Source organism: Falco rusticolus, chromosome 5, assembly GCF_015220075.1.
Source record: "Falco rusticolus isolate bFalRus1 chromosome 5, bFalRus1.pri, whole genome shotgun sequence".
NCBI classification, from domain to species: domain Eukaryota; kingdom Metazoa; phylum Chordata; class Aves; order Falconiformes; family Falconidae; genus Falco; species Falco rusticolus.
In genome coordinates this window covers 32,429,391-32,449,500 of record NC_051191.1, presented here as the reverse complement: position 1 = coordinate 32,449,500, position 20,110 = coordinate 32,429,391, and the positions used below count along the sequence as shown (strand labels likewise).

Here is a 20,110-nt window from a genome sequence, read left to right as displayed (position 1 = left end):
TCCCTTGAAGGCAGCTTACGCATGCATTTCTAGCTTTTAGGGAAAGAATGAAACACTAATTTCCATGCTTTATGACGTAAATAAACCTAGGCAGCAACAGCACGGGTCTCAGAGCTGTAACTCAACAGAAACATCTGTCCCAACTTACTCATAGCCAAGAGTCTGCATCCTGGGGCACATCCCATCTTTGATGCTCATTTTCACACACTCCACTGAGACGTCAGGAGGAAAACTGAGTGTACCTGTTCAGATTTCCTGCAGGAGTGCTATAACTGGCACTACATGTTTCCAACTATGTGCTATGCTAAAAGGGGTGACTGGAGAAATCTCACATCCTGCATTTTTAATGCATTAACCGAGTACCCGGACAGTATCCAAAACTAGTGGTTACAGATACAAACCAGTGAACTTCTACAGATATACTGTACTTAAAACTAGGGGCTTTAACTTTTAAAAGCTGATCTCTCCAAGAAGTCTCATAATGAATGTGTAGAAGAATAAAGGTTTGCTGTGTTTGTTGTGTTGGTTGGGGTTTTTTTTTCCAAAATTGTCAAGCAAAAGCACATGTAATACTGATTTCAATGAAAACAAGCGTGCAAAGCCCCTTAACCTCAAAAACACATATGCATGCATAATCTTTCTCATAAGAAAGGATTTCATTCCTTTGTTTTGCAGCCCTCAACAGAATTCAGAGCAGGATGATCTGTCCTCTCCTCCTAACGATCACAACTTGAGAAAAAAAATACAGTAAGCTGGTAGTTCCTAATGCAATGGCACATTTTACGTTCCTATGATAGCTTTTAGCAAGTCTGTGACATTCATTAACACACATGGAATATGAAATTAAGACCTGGCTCCAGAAATGCTATTAACTTCATAAAATCCAGGTTTTAAGGTAATAGCCGCTTGGATATTTCAATGCCATTTAAAGCACCAAACTGTAAAATAACTGAGAAGCTTATCTATCAAAACCACCTAACTAAGATAAGCACACAAGTATTCCAGTTACATCAGGAAATAATAAGCCAATTTCCCCCCAAGGAGAAAAGCACTGTGCCAACACTTCACATACAATAAGAATCGACTGTCTCCAAGTGTTGATAAGTATAATTAACCTTCATTAACCCTCTCTTTGGCCTTGAACATTAAAGCTGAATTCAGCCTGAAAGCCAATTAAAATGCTAAGCAGTCTACCCACTTTGGGACTGGAGAATGGCATACTGCATTCAATTAAAAAAAAAAAAAGCCCAGTTGTCTCAGACACTATCAATTATCTGTTAGTTGTTTTAATAAAAAATCATAATTCATAAATAAAACACACTTCAACAAGAATGAAAAATTCTTCCATTCTCCATGAAGACCTTGGAATATTTAAGGTTGATGAAGGGAAGTCTTTTATCCTACCAACACTGAAGGTTTAGGCACAGAAACCAAGGATGAAGGTGAGCTAGGTGGGCTATGAAGTTAGATTTTGCCTTTTCATGCTTACCTATAACAACTGATAGGAATCCTAGAGCCTTTCAGAGTATCTAGACTCTGAACAAGAGCTATTTTGCATGAAAATCGTCACAGATGCAGACCAAAAACATTCTGTAGGTTTGCTTAAAAATAGATTACTATAATTCTTGGTTTCCACACTTTCCAGTTTGAGCTTGAAATTCACATTATACTAAAAGATTTTAAGCAAAGTATGAAACTCTGCTCCTGTAATAACATTACAATTTTTCCATGCAATTCTGTATAGGAGGCTGTCACATCATGGCAACGGAAGAAAAATCTGGTTCTTTATGATTTCTTGTTGCATCTATTCCTTCATGTTAATCATCATTATTAGTGTTTAAGTGTCAGCGCATACAAATTCATGGGGTTTTTTTCCAGTTAAAACACTAGGTAGAAATACAAATTTTCTTTTTCAACAGGAGAAACAGGTGAAGTGATTTCTGTTTCTCCAGTGAATCTAAGCTGATTACCACCATTTTAGAGCTACTACTCAGTTTTAACACCAGAATTTTGTTTCCAGTGAGCTACATGTTATGTCTTAGTATAACTTCATTCACTACTGGACTTCACAGTGACATCAAGGGGGTTTTTTCCCCTGCATTTTTAAAATTCTTTTTCAAATATACACATCTGTTCAGGTATTTAGACAAGCTTGAATTAGCTATCAGTTTTGAAAACGGCCCCTTTATGAGGTGACTAAAAGTCAGAATCATCTTCATGTCAAGTTAAGACATAGTGTCAAGCATTTTAACTCCTAGAAGTTACCTTGATTGTGTCATTACCCTTGACAGCTATTGCTCATAGTTGTGCTGCAGATGGCACTATTTTACACAACTCACCTCACAACCCGGTGCTAAGTAGTGCAACATACAGAATATACTGTAAGGTTTAGAATATACTGTAAGACATGCACCATAATGCCAATTACACAAAAATTTTAATATACTGCAGGTGATAACATCCTTAAAATAGAGACCCGCAATCAACTGTTCCTACATGTGGGATTTGAGCACACTCAGACTTTTAAGTTCAGATGACCAAAATCAAAATATGTTTTCCTGTAACAATCTCAACTTCTGACTAGAAAGTGCTGTTCTAATGTAGGAGGGTACATCTGGATCCTCTGGGCTTCCAATTTACCTGGAATCAGGGCACACTTCCCAGAAAATACTGGCCAGCACAGCAAACATCCGAGTTTCCCACTAATCTCTCCAACTCCTTTAAGGTGGTTCTAGTCTGTCAGCAACATGCTTTCCATGTGGAACCTGCCAGAAACAGTTACTTTTGCCTGAAAGGTGACTTTGTCCACTTCATGACACACATGGCATGAGCTTCACAAAAATGAACCAACGCTCACTCCTGGAACACATACGTGACATGCATTCAGGTATATACTGCCCTGACTTCCAACTCCCTTTCTTTCTAAAATTTTACCTGGAATTCCTTGAGAAAAGTCAAGCATGCTATATCCCATGGCTACAACTCTGTTATTAATAGATTCTGCTACACATGTCAGAAGCAGATTGAAAATAAGAGCACAACTATGAAAAACCCATGCTGCCATCATGGTGGGTTCATGTTTGTTTCATAATGGGTATAAAAGCAGCTCAATCACTAGCAAGTCAGTAGTTTTAGGAACCACCTCAACAGTAATTTCAATGCTCCCTCAGCTAAAGACTTTCTCCTAGCTGTCAGCTTCACTATGCATCTCAAGCTAGTACATAAACACTAGCTCAAGCAGGTTCTCCCAGGACACTGAGCATGCAAGCTTTTCTTCATAATGCTCACAAATCAGAATTCATAAAAGACTAGCATTTCCATTTCCTATGAGGAAGGACAGCCTGCTTCTCTTAAGATCAAAATTACTGTCTTTGCTACTCAACAAAATGCTTGCTGGGAAATACAAGAGGCATGAGACATCAGAAACGGTGATGAAGGAAGAGCAGAAGCCAAGACACAGTAACACAGCATCTCCATTCAGTCTAAGAACACTAAGTCCGAGGCTGCAATGGAGAGCAGACTGATATCACCGCATTCTAACAGAGCATCAGCAGCAGGACTCCTACCAGGGCTGGTCCTAGTAAACAAATTTATGCTGAGAACAGCCTCCCTGGACACAGTACTGGGAGGAGTGGAGTGTTACTATTTTTGCTTGTACAGCTTATGCTTGTAATTGTCTGGGGAGGGAGGAGACGCTGACATAAAGCACCTGCACTGCAGCTTCTCTTCTCCCACGCTGTTACAATAGCACGATCTTTGCAAGTTAAGCAGCAAAGATTGCCATGCACAGGATTCAGGCAGAGACATTTAAAATGTCGCAACAGCAAATATGTATGTATGTTGACAAGCTTAAACCAGTGAATATCTGTATTTTTCTTCAGACAAAGTAAAGAAAACTAGAAGAACGAGAGAAGAACGCACCTAGGTTTCTGAGTTGCTAAGACAGCTAGGACAGCAGCCAAGAAGAAAAACAAATATGCTACTATATGCTTAAGAATAAAAAAAGGTGTGCATGGGGTTAAAGAGAAAACTATTACGGACGTGGAAGAAGATGGTAAAACAAGGTAGCTGTGTGTGATGCTAAACATGGTTAACCAAGCAGAAACCTGATAATGGAGATGGAGAAAAGGCTTTTTAAAGTGTCAATTATAACTAAAACTGATAATGACACAGAGCAACTGTCTAAAAGATGGCTACAACAGGACAAACATGGAAATTTAAAAAAAAAAAACCTGTTCTTTTTTTTTTTTAATACATAGAATAAATCTCAAGCAAACATGATCCTGTAACAGGATAGAGAATAAGCCCACCAGAGCTCAAGCAGGCTGTTACCCACTATAGATGGCAACAGCAATATTGTGTCAGAAGAAGACAGCAGATACTGAGTGAAGCTGGGAAACTCTATCTACTACACCCATAACTGGTAGCAGAAAAGCCTCATCATCTCTTCTCTCCTCCTCCAAGACAGCTCTTGGGACCCTTGACACTGGAGAAGCAGGTGAGGATTCAGTGCAATTTCAGATTGCAAGGTCAAACCCCAATAACACACACATGCCTTCCTTCACTCTGGTCTTTTTCCAAGTTTTTACCAACATGAAACTTGTTCAGCAATTAATTTTTGCTACTCTAGAACTGCCACTGTCTGGACTGCCCTGCTGCAGAACACACAGCGCAGGCTGCAGGAGATCTGCTGCAGCAAGTTACAAGTCATGAAAACACCAGCTGCTCCCTCAGCAGGAAAAACAACCAAAAACATACAAACAAAAAAATCCTGGGGAAAAAAAACAAAACCCAAAACCAACCAACCTAACACCTCTCTTCCTTCCCTCCATCTAAGAATTCACAGAGGCTCAAATTCAATACCAAGGCACTAAACTATATTCGGAAAATCATTCCACGAGTCAAGAGCTTGCTTCTACTTCCCCCAACACCTTAAAGCTGTATGAATCACTACAGATGCTACTTATCTTGCAAGAAAGACAACCCAAGCTTCTTAAGTCTGCATTTTTAAGAAATATCCACTCAGCAAGCAGTTTACATTTAATCATCTACAAGAGACTAAGTAAAAAAAAAAAAAAAGCCACCAAAGTGATTGAAGGAAATTGATTGTTAACACTGAAAACACATTTTTTTAAACCCACAAAAATGTCTACAAAAATGCCTACAATGGCTAATAGTTCAAACTTATGTGCAGTACCTCAGACATGTTTCAGCTACTGCTTCTGGACACTATACAGTGAGAGTAACATCAGGTCTCTTGTCACTCTGGTTTCCCTTTCCTCTACCACGTCCGCCAGCACAAATGCCTTTGCACATACTAAATTCACAAAAGGTGAACTGCCAGACAACATTCTGTATTCCGCTTTTTTAAAAAATAACAATTTATTGTCTATAGTTCTCACACACAATACTCAATCAAACTTTGCACTAATTACTTAAAATGCAACATGCCTTAGCCTCCTGAAGTTTAAAATTAAAAACAAAACCAAAAAGAGCCAGAGATGTGAGAGACTTGAGCCTCCTGTTGCTACTCAGCAATACTGCTTGACCACAGTGTCACTGAAGAGTTACTGGTCCTCTTTTCCAAAAGCAGACTAATGCAGTAGTGTAATTTTTCTGCTGGATCTTCAGTAACCTGATGCATAGGTTGTTGTGAGTTCTGCTGAAAAATAACTAATTATTATAGAAAGATATGATTCTTAACTGTTCACAGCATGAGAATTCTCATGCTGGTAACAATTTCAGAGGCATAATGAACTCTTGTACCTGTAATAAGAAGGAGGACTCCACAATTTATTACACAGAATAATTAAGGAACAGAGTAGTGCAACAAAAAAGAACTACAATGCAGGAAGGTAAAGAGAACAACATCTGCAAACTATTTTTCTCAGCTTCCTATTGGCAAACATTTAATCTATATAGGTTGTAAAGATAAATAATTTCTTCTCTTTTCAAATGAAATACTACAGGTGATACTTTGAACCATTCACAGAACAGAGCAACTGAAACAATATAGTCCAGTGTTGACTTTTACCTTATTCTATTCAAGCCCTGATTCTGTCTATGCTGCTTAAATGACAATATAATGGAGGTTATCTTGTAATGTATATATATATATACACACACTGAAATAAGACAAGTCCTGTTCGTAAGTGGATTGTATTTACAAAAAACATGTCAGTCACAGAGGACAGTGGCTTAAGATAAGCAAAATCAACCAGATTCCTTCATTTCATAAAGAGATCAAATATCTAAAATTCGATAATGAATAAAACACATAGTCCAAAATTATGCATAAAAATTCTGTTCTGGTCACTTTTTATTAACAAAAAATATTTATACTTAATAAATGCTACAATGTACATTAATTGATTTATTATCCTTGGAAATAACAACCACCTACCAGATTTTTAATCTTTTTTGATATAAATCAAGCTCTGTTTAGGAAGAAATTAGAAGTCAACAATAAGATATATAAGGACAACTTTTTAAAGTTCACTTAAGACAAATATTGTTTATATACCAAAACCAGGGGAAAAGTACTAAAGCTTGTTTTAATTCAACAAGGACACGCCTCTGAAAACCAAAGTAGCACGATTTGTAACCTGTGATCTGATAGAGACCAGAACAGAGGTCTGTTTAAACTGAAACAACAAAAAAAAGCAAAACCACCAAAAAACAAACCCTCTTACACCACAGGCCTCATTTCCTTAAACCCCTTCTTTTAGTTTACATTAAACGCAAGCATGTTTTCCTGTTCCAAGCTGAGAACCAGAGCTGATGACACTGAAAGGCACTGATTATTGAACTTAAAAGAAAATATTCTTGTTAACACAGAGAGGGGTATTGAGCAGTGTTCTTTAAAAGACTGACAGTAATTGTGTATAGTTAATATTTAATTCAAGTAGCTGACATGGTACAAAGCCATCTACACACACACTCAGGTTTATTTTTCACCAGTTTTTCCCTCATTTTATAGGGCAGCTTGTTGCTCTCCGTTCTGCTTTCTACCTTGATTAGCATGTATGAGCTTTCTACTCTGTGCTTCTTTGCCTCAACAGGCTTTCTTTTTTAATGAAAGAAGAACTTTTTTCATCAACGGAGAACATTCATTCTTGTTAATGACTTCAAAAACCCATCTTAAAACCTCTTCTCACATTCAGTAATTTTGTGCATTATTCAAATAGACAGAATTGGCATTTGGACAGAAGTTTCTTTTTGCTTGTAAATATCACAATTCTTGAGCTCATGCTTTCTCTCTCACTGGTATTTTAAGGTATTGCATTAAGGTTTATCCAGTCCTTTCCAAGGCAGCACAGGTTAGTGACAGTTAACTACATTGCTACTTGCAGGCTAGAATCAAAATACTGTTTTTAAAAACAGCAAGCAGCAAATCTTCACCGTTAGGTTAGTGTGGGGTCCTTAATCCTGCATACAAGAGAAGATTCAAATGTTAGCTCATTGACTTCTCTCTACAATCACAAAGATTACAATTTAATTACTGATGAGATTTTCATTTAATCACAAAAGAAACTTCACAAAATTGTAATTTCAGTACAGGAAATATGTACTGTTACATGAATCTTTCAGCCTCCAACTGGTCATAATGGACAGCCTAGCAAAATCTTTAGTAAAAATTTTGAATCATAATTACTGGCTTAGAATTGCAACTTCTTCTCATGTATTGTGCAGAGTCAATTTAGAAATATATTTTTTTAAAGACAGTAATCAAAGCAGAGGTACCTTCAAAGTCTACAACTTGCATCATACAGATTAATCAAAGTTGTTTTGCTTATCCATACAAAAGCTGCTTTTTCTCAAGGAGACTGTAAACAATATGAAAGACTTCACATCCCACTACCCCCTACAGTTGTGTTAGCCTGCAGACCTAGCCAAGAGCCCCGTGCTGAGGTTTGCTAGTTAGTAGTTTACAGGAGGTTATCTGCTTCTAATGTATGACTAGTACACTTCTTTTATATGCACAAATGTATACATGCATACATGCAAATTATGTTCTACAGAGTAAGCAAGCCCTTGCAGTAAAGCAGATACTACATAGGTACTGTCTGTATCACATACAAACAGCACATACCACTGTCTATATAACACAGGCAAGCATATTGCTTAAAAAAAAAAAAAAACACAAAAAAAATCAGTCCCCTCCCCCAGCTAGTAGTCCTCCACAGTGTCTGAGCAATCTGGAAGAAATACAATATTATGATCATGTCCTCTTCTAAAACTACAATCTTCTGAAAAAACAGCTAAAGCCATGACTAGTCAGATGGAGTTACAAGAAATGAGACAGAAAATTCCCTGCAGCAATTTAACTGCTATCTACATAAGAGACCAAGGTAGGGGAAAGATGGTCAGTAATCAAGGAAACTGGAACAGGTAGTGTAGCTGGAATTACCGTAGAAAGCAGATAGGTCATACCTCGCAAGAAAAAAATAGTAATCCCAGATATCTTTTCCTCAGTAAAGCTAACAAATAGAAGGCTCTCACCATCTTACTTACACAGAAGAATGGATGGAGGAGAAGCAAAAAGGCTGCCTCAACATTGGCAGGGTAGATGCCACTAGGTTCGAAAAGCAACGCAAGTCTTCTTTACTCACAAAAGATACTCCTCCCTTAGTGATGTGCACCTTACATCCACCTGAAGTATGTTAGACATCAGCTACAAGTATGGCCAAAGTTCAGTCACACTAAGTTAACCCTAGCTGCTGCTTCAGGTAAGAATTCAACAGCCTTTCTCAATCGTCCTTCTGCCCCCTCCTCCACACCACCACCACTTTCATGATACCGCCTGAACTTGAAAAGAGTACGGTGAGGGGGTGGGGGGGTGTAATACCACAAAAAAGCAGAGAGCACTGTAAGCTCTCCCCGTAAGAAATGGAAATAGCAGAAGAGCATGTATCTTATTTAGGGAACTAGTAATGGTCAGGAGTCTGGAGAGTTGGAAATCATTCAAGTCTAAATACTATTATTGATCCTGAAATTTCTTCTTGTAGACCTTGGATCTTGGCTCCCCAATACAAGACCTAAATGACAGCTTCTGATGCAGAGACCTATCTCTTCCCCTCCCAAAGGGGGAAGAAAGCATTAAGAAGGATGAGCGTTAAGGGAAGAGAGCATTTCTGCATTTACTTCTGTTGCAGCATAACTGTTACTCAACTGTACAGCTCGTACTAGCAAAATTTAACATGTTATCCAATATGAGACAGAATCCAGTACACTATGCTCAGAATAAATGTGTGTTGGCTGTATAGTGCATGTAACAAACGCACAGAGAGTAGCCAAAGCCAAATCTTCACTGCATTTACCTCAGTTTTACACTGTAAGGACCGTTAACAAATTTTAGCTGGTACACGGTATCTCCATGTGCCAATGTCAGCTGGAAAGAGACCAAGCTATTCAAATTCAAACCAAGCTGATGCTTGTTTCTGACCCAAGCCCAAACAACTTCTCCTCTGCAGTTTTCCTCCCAATCACACTAGCCATTATTTGAGGTCTTCAACAAATAATTTTTGAGCTTTCTTTTACTTTCAACTTGGCTTCAGCTTCTACACAAATTTGTTTCCTCTAGACTTGGATTAAACATATTAGTAATTACTCAAAGACTGTTTTGTAAAAGGAGCTATAGCTGTGCCACTTTTTCTCAACTCTTGCCATTTTCATCACGTTAGTATTTCAACTCAGGACCACTTCTATATTCCTAGGACTAGTATGTTAGAAAAAGTTAACTCTTCCCTTAGTTACCAACTTGATGTCTTTGGATACTGTATTCCACATTTATACATGGACGATGCATTAACAAAATCAGTGTGTTTCAAGTATTTCAAGTACATATCTTTTTTTAAGGTTACGGAGTCTTCTTCGAAAAAAAAAAAACCTTAAAAAAAACCAGCCAGTAATCTTGACTTTCTGATAGTCCCTCGCTGCAGCAGCTTCCAAGACTTGTGGAAAAACAGGGTAACACTGGCATTAGTCATACTAGCGCATGTGACTTCTTCCAAAAAAATGAAATTATAGATCCGCCTACTCAGGGTGAAAAGAGATCCACTTTCTAAAGTGCTTGGTTGACTTCACAGCCTCTCTTCACCTAGAAGTGACCAAAAGCTAAAACAAAGCCTCCCCAGGCATCCACCTCACTTCCACCCAGCACCACTCCTAGAAATGACATTTAGTTTAGCTCCCAGTTGTAACGCCATGGAGCCAGCATTCGGTCAAGCACACCGACAAATGCAGCTCCAAGTTCAGCAGCCAGGGAGCAGGTGGCAGTACAGGCAAGGAGCTGGCACTGCTGCCATCTTCCCGTACAAGGAGCACAAAGATTATCTGTGCCTGCCTACAAGTTGGGAGATGAACCAATGGTAAACTGCTTAAGAAAGAACAAATAAATTAATCCATCAAGCAAATAAGTGGTCTCATTTTCATGCTACACATATGAGGTTGGGGATGAGGAAGAAGAAAGAGTGAAATGGTTCACACTCAGGGGTCAGGCCCAAGTCACACAGACTGCACTATATGCATTAAGTTGCAATACATTCATTGCAAAGCACTTGAACAGGCTGCCCAGGGAAGTGCTCGAGTAACCACCCCTGAAGGGATTTCAAAGATGTGGCACTTAAGGACATGGCTTTGCGGTGGACTTGGCAACGCTACATTAACGGTTGGACTTGATGATCTTAAAGGTCTTTTCCAACCTAAACAATTCAATGATTTCCCAAGCATTATGCAGTTGATGGCACTACTCTGAATGGATGTCTAAACTGGCTCACTTCAGTTCAGAGGCACAAATAAAACTTGTTCTTGTGATCGTTTTCCACTGGAAAAAAATACTAAAATATCAAAAGAGCTCTCAGTTATGCACAAGAAACTGCTTACATCAAAAGTCTTACAATGGAGCTCTTATCAGACAAAGGTAAAGTCACACACAAAGGAAGGGGACTAGTGATCTTCTAGATGTTAAATATTTGTTTTCAGGCTGTAGTCCTTCTCTTAGACCAATTCTCCAGTAACGAACAATGGTAAACCCGCTCTCCTGGTACAGTATGGCACTGCAGGATTTGACTCCCACAGTTGCAGAACAACGAACTGCAGTTTATGCAGACTCACTGATTTAATACCTAACAATATCCTAGCTATCCCTTCTGTGTTTAAGAACAGTATTTGCTTTATGCAGCATAAAGGTTCATGAGTTGCACTAAAACCTCCACTGCAAACAAACTGCCTCCTTCTCTTGGCAGCACCATCATCCTATCACACATGGAATAAGACCCCTACCTCCCTCCTTCCCACCACACATCCCCGCACACCGAGGAGAACACCACAGCAGATCTCTCAGGCTGCCACCTCTGAGATCAGTCTGGAAAGAACAGCTTGTGCAGGGCGTGACAAACTCATCAGGATTTATTTCAAAAGCTTTGTGTGACTAGAAGCAATATTTTTCCCTAACTCCAGGCATCCATGTATTCATGTTACCTGCAGAAAGAGACCACAGAGGGCCTCTCATGCTATGGCCTGCTTCAAAGAAAAAACAGTGTCCCCTAAGCAAATACTGACATCAGAATTAAACATGCAAGAATAAAGAAAAAAAATATGCTATTTAGTACTGAAAAGCACTTATATCCACCATCACATATCCTTATATCAAGTGATCTCTTTCACCGTGCTACAACTAGACAAGGGAAGCTAAGCTTTCAAGTAAACGTTTCTTAATTCAGTGCTGCTTGAGGAGTATCTAATCATAGATTTACAGCATTGTACTTTTTCTAAACTTGCTAAGACTGCAAGACTATAAAATCTGAATATATTAACTAAAAATGAGATCACTCAATGCAATATTTAAGCAAACATTGCCCATGCATTACCTAAAAATAGTACTCACTTCTGTAATGTAAAAGTATTCTTTTTACTACATGTCTTAACAGTAATTAGGGAAAAAAAATCCCCATAAAATTTCAAGCAAAGGAACTTGCTGTGTATCTGGCAGTTAAGCGTTCCAAGAATCTTAAAATGTCACATTTCTCCTTTAGAATACAGCCAGGAATCTTTTTGTAATTCATGAACTAGACACCAACTCAACCTATAATTTGCCATACAAATATCGTATCAACAATGTAACGCTCCAGATAGCATCACCTGGTTATAAGTAATAAGCTGTTTGCCTTAACTCTCCAAATCATCTGTAAGAGATACAACATCTGAAGAACAGCCTTTTGAAGAAAAACATGCCAACCCACTGAGGTGAGGCCCTCTGTACTGTACACGAGACAAAGACAGGTTTGAAATGATGCTTCTGCTATTTGAAGAGTCAAGTAAATCATTTACAGGTGTTATTCGCTAGTTTGGAGGGGAAAGGAGAGGTAAAAAGTATCCTTCAATTTATTAAAAGCTATTCCTCAGATAAATAAAACATTCCTTAGATAAGTAACAGCCAAGCCACAGGCAAGTACCCAACTCAGTTTAATACACCATCTGCTTACTATCAGCTTTAATCACAAGAATATTAAAACCAACCTATTTTCTTCTGATGCGTAATTTCTTAAATAGCTAAAACTGTCAATCAATAAAGTCACCTACAACATGCATGCCTCCCCAAGTTGTGCAAGAACACTAAATTCAATAAAAATATTTTTGACATGTTTAAATGATATAGCTGCACTTCCAAATCCAAGCCTTTTAAAAAGCAACCTGCTGGTCTTTTAAATAAATGTTTAGAATACTGTGGCTTCTGTTTACAGGCAAGCAAAACATAATTCTGCAAGAAACAAGCTGTTTTGCCTTATCTCAGTTGAACAGTCATATTAACAGCTTCTGCAGTACTACAACACAAACAGAAAGTAACAGAATTATTGCACTGGAAAACATGAACATACAGATAGCGTACGAACTAGCCCAAGCTTAGATGCAGTGAGAACACTTTCAAATGAATGAATGAACAGTTGAATGAAAAAAAGAGAAAGATCAGATAAACACACTCCTGTAATGCGTCAAAGTCACTAGAACCTTAGGAACTTCCAAAAAGACAGATGTAATATTTTTAGTGGATAAAGGATCAGTGCTGCATCCTGTGCTGAGGGAACAAGCTGAGATAAAACCTCACATCCATAATTAAGAGTGTGAAGAAAATTAGGTTTATTTATTCCCCTCCTAACGCAAGAAGTCCAGGCTACTTCCTCAAAATGAAAATCGCACTTCCCAAATGCCTCTTAACATCTGTCAAACAGTTTTAGCTGCTCTCAAGAGGCTTCTTATGCTACTATATACGTTACATCTGCAACAGATTTTCTTGTTGTAGAATACAGATGGAATAAAACATTGTTTTATAACAAACATAGTGAAATACTGCACCAGATTTCAACTGTGTACAATCCCAAACCAGTTACTCTGAATAACACACTTCTGAGTAACTTATCTGCTGCTAATCAGTGCCCTATTATGAGCACTGTTTCCTAAACATCACTTGCTCAGTCAACACTCATGTAACTCCTCCCTTTTAAAAGTCAATGTCAGTCTCAAAACATCAAGTTCCTACAAGTCTCTCTACCATGGTATGTAATCACAAAAAATAATTAATTGAGACAAATTACCAGAAAAGCATGCTACTTGCTGTTCCCACAAGCTGGCCAAGTGCTGCCTTTGAGACAAAGCTACACAAGAGCTGCTTCTACTGTGTCTAAACTGATGGGAGTTTCTTAGGCAGAGAAACCATTTCCTTGATCAGGAGTTAATTGATAAAAACATCCCCAAAGCCACACAGAGTCTTCAAGTCCAGGGTCAAAGTCCACAAAGCAGCAACAATATATCTTCTCTACTAATTCCCAGTATCATAAGTGCTAATTTTTTCAAAGCGACTTTTTCCGGCCCCTGCTTCCTGGTTACAATTAGACCTTCCAACACCTAGAAAACTTGTGCAAGTCACACTAATCTCAATATATGCTCAGACGTTTTCAACAGAAGCCAGAGACTTACAAAGCCCTTTACATCGCTCCAGCTGTAAACTCTCTGTGGAAGAGCTGTAGGCAGCAGAGCCAAGGAAGGAAACTATTGACAGGCTGAAATTAAACACAGGTTATCAATTTTACCCAGAACACAAGACAACAGCAAAAGAAATTACTCAAGCAAAATGCAGAAACAGTCCTCTAAAATGAATCACAGTGTTTGAGAAAAAAAATTTTTGTTGTTGTTGTAGAGGGGTTTCTGTTTCGTCTAAAAAACAAAAAAACAAAGAAACAAAAACACCAAGACTGCGCCCATCGCCTCCTGTATCTCAGGAGATGGATTTCTGAACTGTATCAGAAGCATCAGCTACTCCTTATAACAAAAGTTAATTGTAAAGGCTAACAAAATAGGAAAAGCTTTCTTGATTCAACATCTTGATGACCCCATCAAAATGGGAGGGGTTTAAAAAAAAAAAAAAAAAAAGACAGGTCACTGGTAAAGAATTGTCTGACATTTAGAAGCAGTATTTTTTACTTCCTCACCAATGCATTGACACAGCCTAGGTGAGGAACTATGCTGTTTCATTTCCTGTAAAAACAGGGACTCTACACCCACCACAAAAAGCTTTCAGCTACTGCTCCCCTCCTCCCCAACAGTACATCTGCCACAGAAGCAAGATCTTCATTAACAGCATACTGTACTACGAACCACAATTCACCTGACCTAGATTTCCACATTACAGTTTGGGGAATAGGATCACCAACTTGTGAATTTGTACTGCTTCTATCACATTACATGCACTGAAGAAAACCCCACACTTTTAGGGTAGTAAGATTATCCTGTTTCCCAGAAAACAGCTGTCAATATTTCTTCACTGAAGGCCTTTCTTGTCTTACTTCACAATTCTCTAGTTCATTGAACACTAAAAGTTGTTCTTCTGCAACCCAGTTCTGTTCTTGAGTAGCTCAGAGCTTGATGTAGGTTTATTAAAAAGAAAGAAAGAAACAACCAAAAACCCACTGCGTACACCATTGGGAAGTTTTAACTATATGATGCCATGTAATTTCTGCAAAAACTTAATTTCCTGTTCTGAAACAGAAGCCTAAGAGACTAACAGATAAATTGTTTGACAGAGAGCCTAAAGTGACAGAATTTGCACAGCATGGGGAGGGAGATGGGAGAAAAAACCCTTAGAAAACTCCCCTGCATGCTTCACGAAAAGAAGTTGTGGGAAATGCAGCAAGGGGACAGGTAGTAAAACAGTAGTCAGTGAAGAGATAAAAGCCTAATAACTGACTTGACACAGTTTATTAAAACTTGGATGAGTGCTCTATGCAAAGATTTATTGGATGGAGAGGGGGCTGGCACACAACTTCACAGAATACAACACATGCACAGTTTCTTATACTAGGTCTTTGCACAAACATTTCTTTGAAAGCATAAGAGCAGTCAAAAAAAAAAAAGTCGAAAAAAGATGCAGTGCATCACCTGAGACCCTTCTTGATCACTTCAACAGAATTTTAAAAAAGCAATCTAAAAAAAAAGAACAATCTTCAATGAACTTCTTTTCCCCAAAAATTGCTTTCTATTAATTTCAGCATTTTTTTTCCCTTTGGAGTAAAACACTGAGATAATACAGCAAGCACTAATGAAAAAATGGGAGCACATCAGTCTGACTTTGTCCCAACTCAGTTCCCTGTAAAACTTGTACAAGTCCAACGTGTTTTTTCTTGCAGATTCCTCCTGTCAGAAAATTCCTCCTGATGTAAAAGTTAAGAAACTTTAACAAGCACTTATAAAACAGTTTGGAGCACCCCAGAAATTCACACTTCTGGCAGGAATATGAGCTGGATAGCCCTTTACTGAGAAGTCAGGTTTTAACTAATTTGGCAGAGCAGCATGGTTAAAAAGAGCTCTCTCCCTGACCCATGCTTAAAGTAGGAAAAGATCTATTCATCACCTGGTCTAAGTTATATCAGTCTTGACAAATTCAGTTTACTTACACCTCCAGAACTCCACAACAATAGAAAAAAGAAGCCGAAGAGCCCACAAATAACTACAATCACATATCTCAACTAGTTTCAATTTCGAAGCAGACCGCATTAAATCAGCATCTAGAAAGGAAGGTTCTACAGCTGAGTTGTAGAAAGTCATTTATTTGCAAAACAAGTAACTTCAAAGCTGAGGAGTTCTGATGAAAAACTAGTACATGTCTAAAACAACAAACATCCTCAGAATCTTGCAGGGAACTCTGGAATGAAACAGCACACTGAGAATTCCACCAGCCCCTTCCACAGCTACTTGATAGCCAGCAAGTGAAATCAAATTCTTCTCCTTTTTCTCCTCTTAATTTAAGACCAGGATGGTACCAACTCTAAACTCTCAGTAGCTGGACGACAGACCTGACAAAGACAAGCGGGAAGCAACACCCCACACACATTTCTACTGCCCACGGCATCTGCTGTGGACTAACAACCCGGAATCAGCTGCTGTCTTCTCAAAACTTCAACAGTCAGGTTGATACTAAACAAGCATCAGCAGGGCCTCAACTGTGTTGCCACTTAATGGATCAAGTAGATCTGTATTTCCTGTGATTAGTTGAAGTGATTGCAGCTAAGAAAACTTCCAGCTGAAAATGAGCAGTTTTGAAAGGTTTCCTATCCTCAGTCCCAAGAACTCTGTTTTGTTTGGACAGTAGATCGCAACCAGCCATATCGCATGTTAGAAACGCCTTTGTGGCACGCAGGAACCGATGGCCTTCCTCCTGTCAGGAGTGGCATTCTGCACAGCATTTCTGTAACGTACAACTTAGGAAGGCTATTATTTCAAGAAGCTCATCTGAAATGCCGCCGAGTAGGCTAAGCCAAACGCCTTCAGACAACACGGGAACGCGCTCTTTGGGAAGCGAGCCATTTATAAGGCCCGCTAATGAAGACACGGAGGAGCGGCTGGCAGCAACAAGGGGCTAGTGACAATAACAGGGATTTAGGATTCGCTCCCCCGGGGCATCGCTGAATCAGAAGATGCCTCCCCACGGAGAGGGGAAGGAGGTTACCGGCAATCAAAGGAGCTAAATTGTCGCCGCATTCGGTACTCAACCCGACGGTTTTCAAGTCGCGGGCCCAAGGTTTAAGGCAGGCGACCGACCAAAGCACGTCGACCAGGAGGGGACTGGGAAGCCCTCCGCCGGGAGGCACGGCTTCGCGGGGCCGCCTTAGGCTCTCACACCGAGCCCAGCTGCGCGGCACCGCTAAACCCCGACCGCCCCGGCCCCGGCGCGCAGGGCGGCACCGCAGCTCCCCGGGCGCGCCAGCGCGGAGCCGCCCCGGCGTGCCGCAGCCACCGCCCCCCGCCAGGGCTCAGGGCCACGCCGGTAGCGGGGACCCCGGGGCTCCCAGGCTCCCCCCGCCCAGCTGCCCGCGGGGAGGCGGCACACGGCGACGCTCCGTGACGCCACGCCACCTCCTCCTGCCACGGCGGGGGACTCGAGTGGCACCACGACCGCCCCCCCCTCCCCGTCCCCAGCCGCGGCGGCTGCGGCGCTGCCCCGCGCCCCGGACCCGCCGCTGCGGCTGGGGCGCAGGGGCCGGCTCAGGGCCCGACGGGGCGGAGGACCCCCGCCCCCCCACCGGCAGGGGGGCAGCTCCCACCGCGCTCTCACCTCTCCCCGTAGCCAGGTCCGGCGGGAGGCGCGGCACGGAGGGGCGGGGCGGGACGGGACGGACGGGGCCGGGGCGGGCGGGGGGGGGGCGGTGGCCGCGACCCCTCCCCTCCCCTCCCCGCCGCGGGCTCCGCCTGCTGCGCGCGGCACCGACCGCTCCTTCGCGCGCGCGCGCACCCCGATCTCCCCGCGCGGCGCCCGGTCGCCGCTTGATCCGCTCATCCGCCCCGCCCCGCCCCGCCCCGCCAGGCGGCGGCCGCGAGCGCGTGCGCGCCCCGCGCGGAGGGCGGCCGTTAGCTGGGCCCGGGGCCGCGGGAGGGGGATGTCCCCGGGGCCGTGTGCCGGGCTCACGGGGGGTAACGGGGGAAGGTGGAGGCGGCCGGAAGCCTCACGGCTCTGGGTTGGGTCCGTGAGCGGCTGAGGGGGAACGAGGGCCCTGAGGTCGTTCCTCAGGGAACGGGAGGGACAATATAATGTGACGGGCAAAGCCAAAACGTTTTGGGTGGCGCTCGGAGGGAGGGGGGCCTAGCTGTGAGGGAGCTGCGGCAGCTCACGGTGCGATGCCGCACGGCACTGTGCCTTCCAGTAGCAGCCGTGAGCTGTGCAGGGCGCTAGGAAAAGTACAGCCATAAATAGCACTGCAGCATTTGCACTGTGGCAAAAAGTAGTAACAGTGGAAATTAAATAGGCTCTGAACAATACCTATAAATCAGCAAGACACACGGTTGCCCATCAACATACTAACAGGATTGGATTTTAATTTTTTTTCCATCTCTGAATGTGTCCTCTCCTAGCAGTTCTAAACATAGCCTTGGTAAAACGAAACGACCGTGAGCAGCTCACACATGTTGCCATACTTAAAATCAATGCGTACCTCAGGTTTTCATCACCTGCCTTTTGACATAACTTGTGAAACACTGAGCGTCTTCTTTCCAGTTATTTCAAGGGAAATTACTGTCAGAAAATGTCTGGCGCCTTCAGCGCTAACCTGCTGAATAATGACGCAGAAACATCAAAGGATTCATGTTTCCAACTCTAGAAATAAGCCTTCTAGCTCAATCTATTTTTCATAGAATTATCTGCTGTACCTCAATTATGTAGCAGTGTCGCCTGCAGTCCATTATCTTGGGCTAATGTTCCACTCACAGTCTTTTCTCTTTTCATTCTGTTCCCTGGAAAATCTAAGTTAATTGAAAGGCTGAGTATTCTTTCCTCAGTACTTTTTTCTTTTTAATACTTCTGTAGAAAGATATGCATATACTCCTGACTGCAGAAGATTGCTTTTTCTTCTTAGCAATGAGGTATAAAATGTTGTACAATACAGAGAACGGTACTGTTTTCATCATTGGACTTCATGTTCCTTATCAGTCCCTTCCAACTTGAGATATTCTCTTCAAGATTAAGTTTCTTTGTACAAAGCTTTCTATAATTAAACAATACTTCTCCCCAAAGGAGGGCCCTGGAATGAGACCATTTACTCCGACAAGAGTTACACCCATGGAGTTTCTTATTGTAGAGCTTTAATTCACAAAGCTGGTCGTGGTCTAGCAAAGGGACAGAGCCTACCTTTGGGAAGCAGTCCTGCTCACATGTGCAATTCATGACTCATTCATGTCTTGCCCCATGACAGAGCAATTCTTTTAAAGCTGTTTTTAAGGGCACCATATTCCACACTTTGAGAGCTCCATAAAAAACACAGAGTTCTTCAAATCATGCTAAACACCCACGAACGAGGTGCAGTTTCAGATGCACAAAGTATACGACACCAGGCAGCCGCAGCTTGGAATTGCTTCACTTCATGAGTATGCCAGGTGACTCCATACAGTGCTTTTTGCTTCTCCTGGAGGTCATCAGTAAACTCCTGTTACTCATTCCTAAGAGTGCTTTCCTGGTTTTGTGCAGGTTTTGTGTTCCTGTCTGTGATAACAACTGAACTAGATAAGCAGTACTCTTCTTGCATAGCTCCAGTAAGGACTGAAGGCCCAGGGCTGAGCTTAAATAGAGTTCCTGGTCCCATGGGTGTGAGTAGAAGCTGAAGGTGGGGCTATTTAGAGCTATTAAGGCTTATTACTGCACTCAGGACTCACAAAGAGTTCATCTAATCCCTTTATTCCTTACAGGATAAAATTTGCAATAATGTCTTTCACCCCAGTTACCTATGGCTGCTCATTCCTGACTCAGCTTTTGCTAAAGGAAGGGTGAAATGGTAAGCAGAAGAGCTATATGCTGCATGCTAGATGTGAGGCTCAGCCACAGGCAAGAATGATGTCCACCTGGGGTGTGGGAGCTTATCACAGTTCCTTCCCAAGTCCACGTGTTGTCTACTGCCTGTTCAGAAAACAGGATAAAGTACTTTAGAGCTGAAAGGGAATGACAAATAGGCAGAATGTTTTGGTTTGTGGTTGAGCATATCTTTGTGGGCTATGGTTAGAGCTGGTAGAATACAATGGGAATACAAGCAAGCTCTGTTCAGAAAAGAAGATAAGAAAATCTGCATTATTCTCA

At 41.4% G+C, this 20,110-nt stretch overlaps 1 protein-coding gene across 2 annotated transcripts in view; it reads right to left on the bottom strand.

Annotated features, from left to right (window-relative positions):
• The window catches only part of OSBPL8 (oxysterol binding protein like 8), a 93,465-nt gene extending 75,778 nt beyond the window's left edge, over nucleotides 1–17,687 (bottom strand). For both annotated transcript variants that reach the window (XM_037390102.1, XM_037390103.1), the window contains exon 1: nucleotides 17,606–17,687. The gene's annotated coding sequence lies outside the window, so the exon portion shown is untranslated. The remainder of the gene's footprint in view (nucleotides 1–17,605) is intronic.
• Between the last annotated feature and the right edge of the window lie 2,423 nt (nucleotides 17,688–20,110).